The 7,569-nt window shown below is 36.8% G+C and overlaps 1 pseudogene; it reads right to left on the bottom strand.

The window, feature by feature from the left end:
* Positions 1 to 2,848: 2,848 nt before the first annotated feature.
* Positions 2,849 to 5,460, bottom strand: LOC18991838 (annotated as a pseudogene).
* Positions 5,461 to 7,569: the final 2,109 nt, after the last annotated feature.

Genomic DNA, 7,569 nt, shown 5'->3' with positions numbered 1-7,569 from the left:
ATCTTCCTCTACTTCATCAAGTTCTTCGTTCCCAGATTCATCAATTATCTATGCATCCTCTGAAGAATTGTGTTTAGTAACTTTGCCTGCTCTTTTCTCTGACATATCCAGGTCAAGCTCTACCATCTCATTTTCTGCATCAGAACCTCCACCGGAAGTCTGAATTTACCACCTTTAACAGACTTATATAGCTGATCTTCTTTGAATATCACATTCCTACTGATACAACATTTCTTCTCTTCGAACAGTCATATTCGATACCCCTTTACGCCTGCAGGATACCCGACAAAGACTCCCTTCTTAGCCCTTGGATTCAATTTGCCATCATTAGTATGGACATATGCAGCAACCAAGTCTCCGAAGATGGGAATAATCCAAAGCTGATTTATACCAGACTACATCAGGTAACTTGCAATCTATAACTGTTGAGGGTGATTTGTTGATCAAGTACACAGCTGTAGATGCAGCTTCAGCCCAAAAGGACTTTGGTAGACCGGATTCACTTAACATACTCCGAATTTTTTCCATAATAGACCTGTTCATTTGCTCTGCAACTCCATTCTGTTGTGGAGTGTAAGCTACCGTCTTGTGCCTCATGATTCCATTCTCAGAACACATTGAATCAAATTGTTGGTTACAGAACTCAAGACCATTGTCAGTCCTGAGTTTCTTAATCTTCTTCTCATTCTGATTCTCAACCATAAGCCTCCAGTTATTGAACTTTTCAAAAGCTTCATCTTTTGATTTCAAGAAACAAATCCAGATTTTCCGGCTATGATCATCAATGATGCTCAAGAAATATTGGCATCCTCCTAGAGACTTTGGAATATAAGTTGAACCCCACAAGTCACTGTGAATGTAGTCTAATGGACCCTTAGATGTATGATTTCCCGTTTTAATCTTGAGACGATGAGCTTTACCATATATACAATCTTCACAGAAGTCAAACCGAGACACCTTTTTCTTATCTAGTAGATCCTTCTTAATCAGTACCTCCATACCTTTCTGACTCATATGCCCCAACTTACTATGCCAAAAATGTGTTTCGTCTTCAACAACTTTGTGGAGGTGAGCTTCTTTTTCTCTGCAAGACTTCCTTTCTGACAAGAAATATAAGGTTCTCTGTCTTTTCCCTTGTGAAAAAACCTTATCTCTTTTCCTGATCTTTATATGTCCATTCTCTGAATCATATCTGCAACCCTGAGATTCAAGAGTACCAAGAGATATTAAATTTCTCTGCATCTCTGGTATGAATCTCACCTTTGTAAGAACAACCACTGAACCATCTTCATTTACGACTCTAACTGAGCCAATTCCTTTAACCTTTGAGATAGTATCATTAGCCATCCTTAATAATCCTGTTGCAGTCTCATCTAACTCAGAAAACCGTTCCTTTTTCCAAAACATATGATACGAGCATCCAGAGTCAATGATCCAACTAGACTGCAGATCCTGTTCTGACACATTGAGAACTTCATTTACATACAACAGCTCAACTTCCTCATCAGTGTCATTGACGTGAGATGTTTCTACTTTACGATAGTTCCCACTCTTAGAATCATTTCCTCGCTTAGGACACTGCATCTTGAAATGGCTTTGTTCACCACAACTCCAACAAGACTTTTTAGGCTTATCTTTCCCTTTCTTCCCTTTTGGATCTGATGTTTGTCCCTTTGAGTCTGACTTCTTTCCATTGTTACCTCTTTTTCCTTTCACATACAGACCTTCTGCAACCTTCTTTGAATTATTTTCGTGACGGCCATTCTCCAATTCCTTCGACATGATTGCATCAGTCACTTGTTTCAAAGTGAGGTTCTCCTTGCTGTATCTTAGAGTATCTTTGAAACCATCAAATTGCTGAGGTAAAGACATCAACACCATCAAAGCATGATCCTCATCAGAGACTTCTACATCAATATTCTCAAGATCTGCTATGATCTTCAAGAATTCGTCAACATTTCTCTCAATAGATTGACTCAAATTCATTGTAAAACCAAAGAGCTTCTGCTTCAAATAGATCCTACTTGTAAGGGATTTCGACATATACTGATCATCCAGAAGGTTCAACATCCCTAAAGCCGTTTTCTCCTTAATCACCTTACATAGTACATTGTTCGCTAAAGAGATAACAATAGTACCTCTAGCTTTACGCTGCGCCTCTTCCAAGGTTTTTAAAACGGCTTTGTCTCCTTCTGAATCCGTAGTCGATTCCTTCTTCTTTGGATCTTCTTTTTCGTAAACAGCATCATAGAGTCCTATGATTTCCAGATGAGCTAGTAATCTTTCCTTCCACAAGATATAATCCCTAGTTCCATTGAATTTCTCCAGGTCGATCTTTGTTCCAGCCATCACGATCTTGACTTACTCTCCTTCCGCCTAGAACCTAGGCTCTGATACCACTTGTTGCGATCAAACAATGTATCAAACACTTGTTGATCTCCTGAAAACAGAGTCGTCGTCTTCGTTGAATCTGAAAAGCACTCAACTCACCAATCTCTCACGATAAGCGATAAAATTGCAGAAACTAAAGAACACCAAATTTACGTGTTCAGCCTCCACCGTCAATTCAACGACAGCCTACTCACACCGGGAACTTCCCAGAGAATCCACTATACCTTTGAAAAAAGTTTACACACACAGATCTCTCTCTCTCTTTACAAACTCTCTCTCTCTCTCAGAAAGATGAATACTAGAGACTAAGTATCACACACCAGATACTCATAAAGATCTAACCGTCTAATCAACTAACCACCAGCTCAGCTCAGACTTTCCTCCGTGAAGTCGTTACAGCTACCAGAACAGAGCGTTGACCAAGTTGACTCCAAGCTGAGATAAAATGCCGATGTTTTTACACAGCTCGCCAACAACCATTTAAGGCCCAATATACTTTTGTATGACCCATTACCCACACCGATGAAAGATATACCGAGTTCCAGTTAGTTGGAATGACTTCTAGCTTTGTGCAGAAAAGCATCAGCAACCTCTCTAGTCTAGGAAGATTCGAAATACAGGATGGAAGCTCTACCAAACTCTCGCAATAACTCAGTTCCAATGTCTCAAGATTATTTGTAGCATTTGAAAGATCAGGAAGTTCCTTCAGATGCAAAAACCATGAAAATCCATCTCTTTGAGGTTTGCAAGTGGCTGAAAGAACAGAAAAAACCACAAAACAGACATCATAGAAACTACGCGGTCCATATAATATACATTCAAAGTAGATTCATATATTTACTGCGTTAACCAACCAGGTTTCCTTCCCAAAGCTTCTCGAGCTTGCTATGCGGCATATGAAGTTTGATAAGGTATTCAGGATGAAATATAGGAAGAAGGCTCTTGCTTGGGTATTCCTCCCAATGTAGTAACCTTAGACCATGCAGAAACTCCATGTACTCAGGTATATCCATTCTATCATTTCCATCATATCTTATCTGTGAACTCTGAGGAACCGAAGATTAGGCATTCCATTAAAATCTCTCTTGCTTACAATTAGATTGTTTATTCCTGATGTATCAAATGATATGCCATACACTTTTCTAGTACCCTAAACCAAATCTAATATAATAACAAATTTATCATCAAAATATATACGTAGGATTTTGTTTATCTGCACTCAAGTGACTTTTTACGAAATGTTAGGGAGAAAAGAAATAAAACAAATACAAAAATAAGAAAAGAAACACTTACTGTATCATTTTCAAGAACGTCACATATCTCTTGAGCATCAATTAAGATCCGGCGTTTCCAAGGCTCTTGGTTTTGAATGGCTTTTTTACCCACTTGTTGTAGTAACTTGTGCATCTCTATTCTCTCCCAATATTTAGGTATCTCTATGAGAGATCTATCGACTAGAATCTTCAAACCGCGGTTGAGTCGGTTGACATCCAAGTCACTGTCATCGAACATGCTCTTCACAAGATGACCATCTACATAGTTGAAGAAGATGGCAATGTGGAGAAGCGTTTGCTCATCCTCATCTAAACATTCATAGCCTATGCTTAGCACGTCCCCAATTTTTCGATCAAGAATACTTTCTAGCTTGTGCATTATATTTTCCCACTTGCCCTCTTCATTCTTTCCACGTAATGATGAGCCCACCACACGCAGACCCAATGGAAGGTTACCACATAGGTGTGTTACGCTTTCTGCAAGCTCCTCAAAATCTTTAGGTGGAGAGCTTTGTTTAAAAGCATATCGACATAGGATTTCAAGAGCTTCTCCTCTAGATAGAAAACATGGTATGTGTGATCGATACCATGTTGCTGCAGAAGCTCTTTGTTTTTTTGTGGTTACTACAATTCTACTTCCAGAACCAAACCATGTAGCTTCATTTGCCAACGCCTCTAATTGCTTTAGATCATCCACGTCATTAAGAATGACAAACACTCGCAGGTCGCCTAACCTTTGTTGTAACACACCTAAATGGCATATCCTCGTACCATCTTGGTTAAAAACCTTTGAAATAAGATCTTCTTGTAAAAGCAATTTCAGACCATAGTAAGCTGAAACCTGTCAGAGAGTAGGCTCTGCAAAACTCTAGCAGTAGTAGTCTTACCAATGCCTGCTGGACCAGAGATCCCAACCATCATAGCTTCATCTTGATTATCTAAATGTAATAAGGACAGCATTTTCTGCAAGTGTGCTTCAATCCCCACCATATCTTCAAAATCCCTAGACGGTGTAGCATTCAGTTTATCTGAAACATCATTTGCAATTTTCTTGATCATATACGCTTCATTATCCCTGACAAAAAGAGAATAAAAGAAAAGTACCATTTCCATCAAAATAGTCACAGAGACAACATTCCTCTGTTCCCAATAATTTATTATGATATGGTTCTCTAGTATTCATTCAAGAAAAGCATTCCCTTAAACATTTAAACTTTAATCACCGGAATATTCTTTTATCATGTAACTACCACTTAATCAATAAAATCTATGATATATAAAAAAATACTTTAACCAACAAAATGTAAAAAAATCAGTTTAATTAAACACCAACCAATTTTTGAAGTCTTCTCCTGCAATATTGCTCACACCAGTCAAAGCTTTGCTCCATTTCTGTTTTTCCTTGTCCGTCTTACGTGCACAAGTTTCATTGAAAGCAATCCTGAATTCTCCGGTCTGTTTCCGTACATAGGATGTTTCCACTCTGTAGAAGGTGGTCATCACGATCTGTTTCATAGCGTTTTTGCTCTCCAATATCTCCACTAGTTCATCCACACACCAGCTTGATGAAGCATATTTCTTGGAGAGAAATCTTCGATTCTCTTATAGCTTCTTTGAGTGAAGGATCTAGGTCTTCGCCTCTATTGATATTATTATCATCAAACATAGTGATCCCCTTGAGGTTAAACTGTTCGCGCAAGTGACTGAGAAGTGTTTTACGGATGTCTGGCCTGTGGAAGCTCGAGAAGACTTTGAATTTGTAGTTGCAAGGCGTTAAACAAGAAGAAGAAGCCATGAGAGACGAGCTGAAGTAGATTGAAAAAGGTAATGAGAAGTTGAAGATAATAGGATCTATCTATTATATAAAGATTCAATAAGTCTCACAAGAGCTTGACACCTAAACACTCATCTTTTTGACACATCAGCCTCTCTACATCAGCAAAAAAAAAAAAAAAATCACAGTCTAATAATACACTCAATTTGACTATTGGTGAATTTTTTCAAAATGGTTAATTAAATGTTCATGAAAAAAACGTTCCAAATTCTACATTAAACTATAATTTGACTATTTAAATCCACTACTACTATCTGACTGACGAGAAGAAAAAGAGTTTCAAGAGTTCTTATCATTAACACATCTATAAGTATATAAATTAGTTACCCATATAACATATCTTCCTCATAATTTTTTTTTTTTTTATCTTTGACCTTGGAGCATTGTGTATTTACATCTGAATTAGGTTTAATCTTCACCCTAGCGCTTGATGTCTAGGTGACATCGAAAAATGGGATACCGCAAGAACATGACGAATGGTGTGTACTCACAACTGTTTGCGATAACTGCGGCAGAGATCAGTGATTACTTTTTATTCTTTGTCTATGCAAGGACATTGATGTCCTATGATTGTTTAGAAATAACTACCAGGTGTTTCGTCTTGACTGATTAACACAAATTTCATAATTATTGCTTGGAAAGATTGGGACTTCAAATCCTTGAAATTTTTCTCTGGGATGGAACAAATGCCTTCTACATCTTAAATCATGACTTTGCCTTGTTGTTTACATCTTTAAGAAAATTATAAATCTTCAATAAGTGATGCATTGATTTTGATTGAAGCTTTTGTTGACTGATGCATTGATTTTGAGTTTAGACTTATGAATTCAAGTGGCATACATTTGGCTGATGAACTTTTGAAAAACTCATTCGGTGGAGGAGAGTGGTGGGTTGGAGATAAAATTAATGTATTGATGAGGTCCAGGGTTAAATGTTTTGGGCAGGAAAAATATTTGCAATTGTGATCGTGGCAACTTTAGATTCTGTGTTTGTGTTCCATTCTAAATGTTGATAAGATCGATTTATGAATCTGTGTGGTTTGTGGATTTAAATAAGGTTGTGTTTATGTGGTTTTCATTTCCAAATATTATAGTCAGTTACGTCACCAAGTGAAACTCAAATGGAAAAAGCAAATTGAGGGCCTTAGTTTTAAAGTAAAAACAACGAACGTTCACATTTTTTATTTGAAGCAATGAGGGCATTAGTTTCATCGTCATCTTTATATATATATGGATAAAGATGGTTTTATATGGTTAAAATTTTTGGTGAACTATGAAAAATTGAATAAAACTTTAAGATTGTGTACTAAAACTTTTGGAGAGTTCTCAGTTTCTCACAAGGGTTTGACAAATATCATTGTCTCATTTCTTTTTCTAAAAATCAAAACGACATATAAAATTCAATACAAATCCATTTAACTACTTGAATCATAGTCGATTCTCTACCCTTATATTGCTCATGAGAAAAATATAAGCTTTTTAGTGCTTAATGATCGATAACCTAATCTGAGAAGAGATTAATGCTAACGTACAGTGGATCTGATGGTAATGAGAATACGACATATTTCGGTCAAAACTTAATTTGCAACAATGGATAAGGCAGAAGAAGAGGGAGACAAAGAGATAGGGAGAGGAGTACATGGAGCGCAGCCTAAAGGGTCGAGACTAAGACGAATCTGAGAAGAAGTTTTGCTCTGTGAGGAGCTTACATTCATCATGGACGTTTAACGAATAAATAACAGATACGAGCCAACAAGACATATAATCTCTAATTAATTTTCTCAAATGTATATAATGGATACGAGCCAACAAAACATACTTTATATTAACACTGTTGTATATGTTCTTTGTTAATATGATTTAATCAAGGGTCTACTTTCATATTGTTTGTTGTTTTCTTTGCCTTATTACTAATTTCAACTATTCTTCAACATTCAATTCAAAAGATTGGAACCATAAGTTTTTTAGATTTCATCTTATTCTTAATATTCCATATATTAGAAATTTGCATGTTTTATGGCATCATACGAGGAAATTTTGATGGATAGATGGTGGATTAAGCTGGAATTTG

This window comes from Eutrema salsugineum, unplaced genomic scaffold (genome assembly GCF_000478725.1).
Source record: "Eutrema salsugineum unplaced genomic scaffold, Eutsalg1_0 scaffold_5, whole genome shotgun sequence".
NCBI classification, from domain to species: domain Eukaryota; kingdom Viridiplantae; phylum Streptophyta; class Magnoliopsida; order Brassicales; family Brassicaceae; genus Eutrema; species Eutrema salsugineum.
Note: the sequence above shows the minus strand (reverse complement) of the source record. Positions and strands in the feature narration are given on the sequence as shown.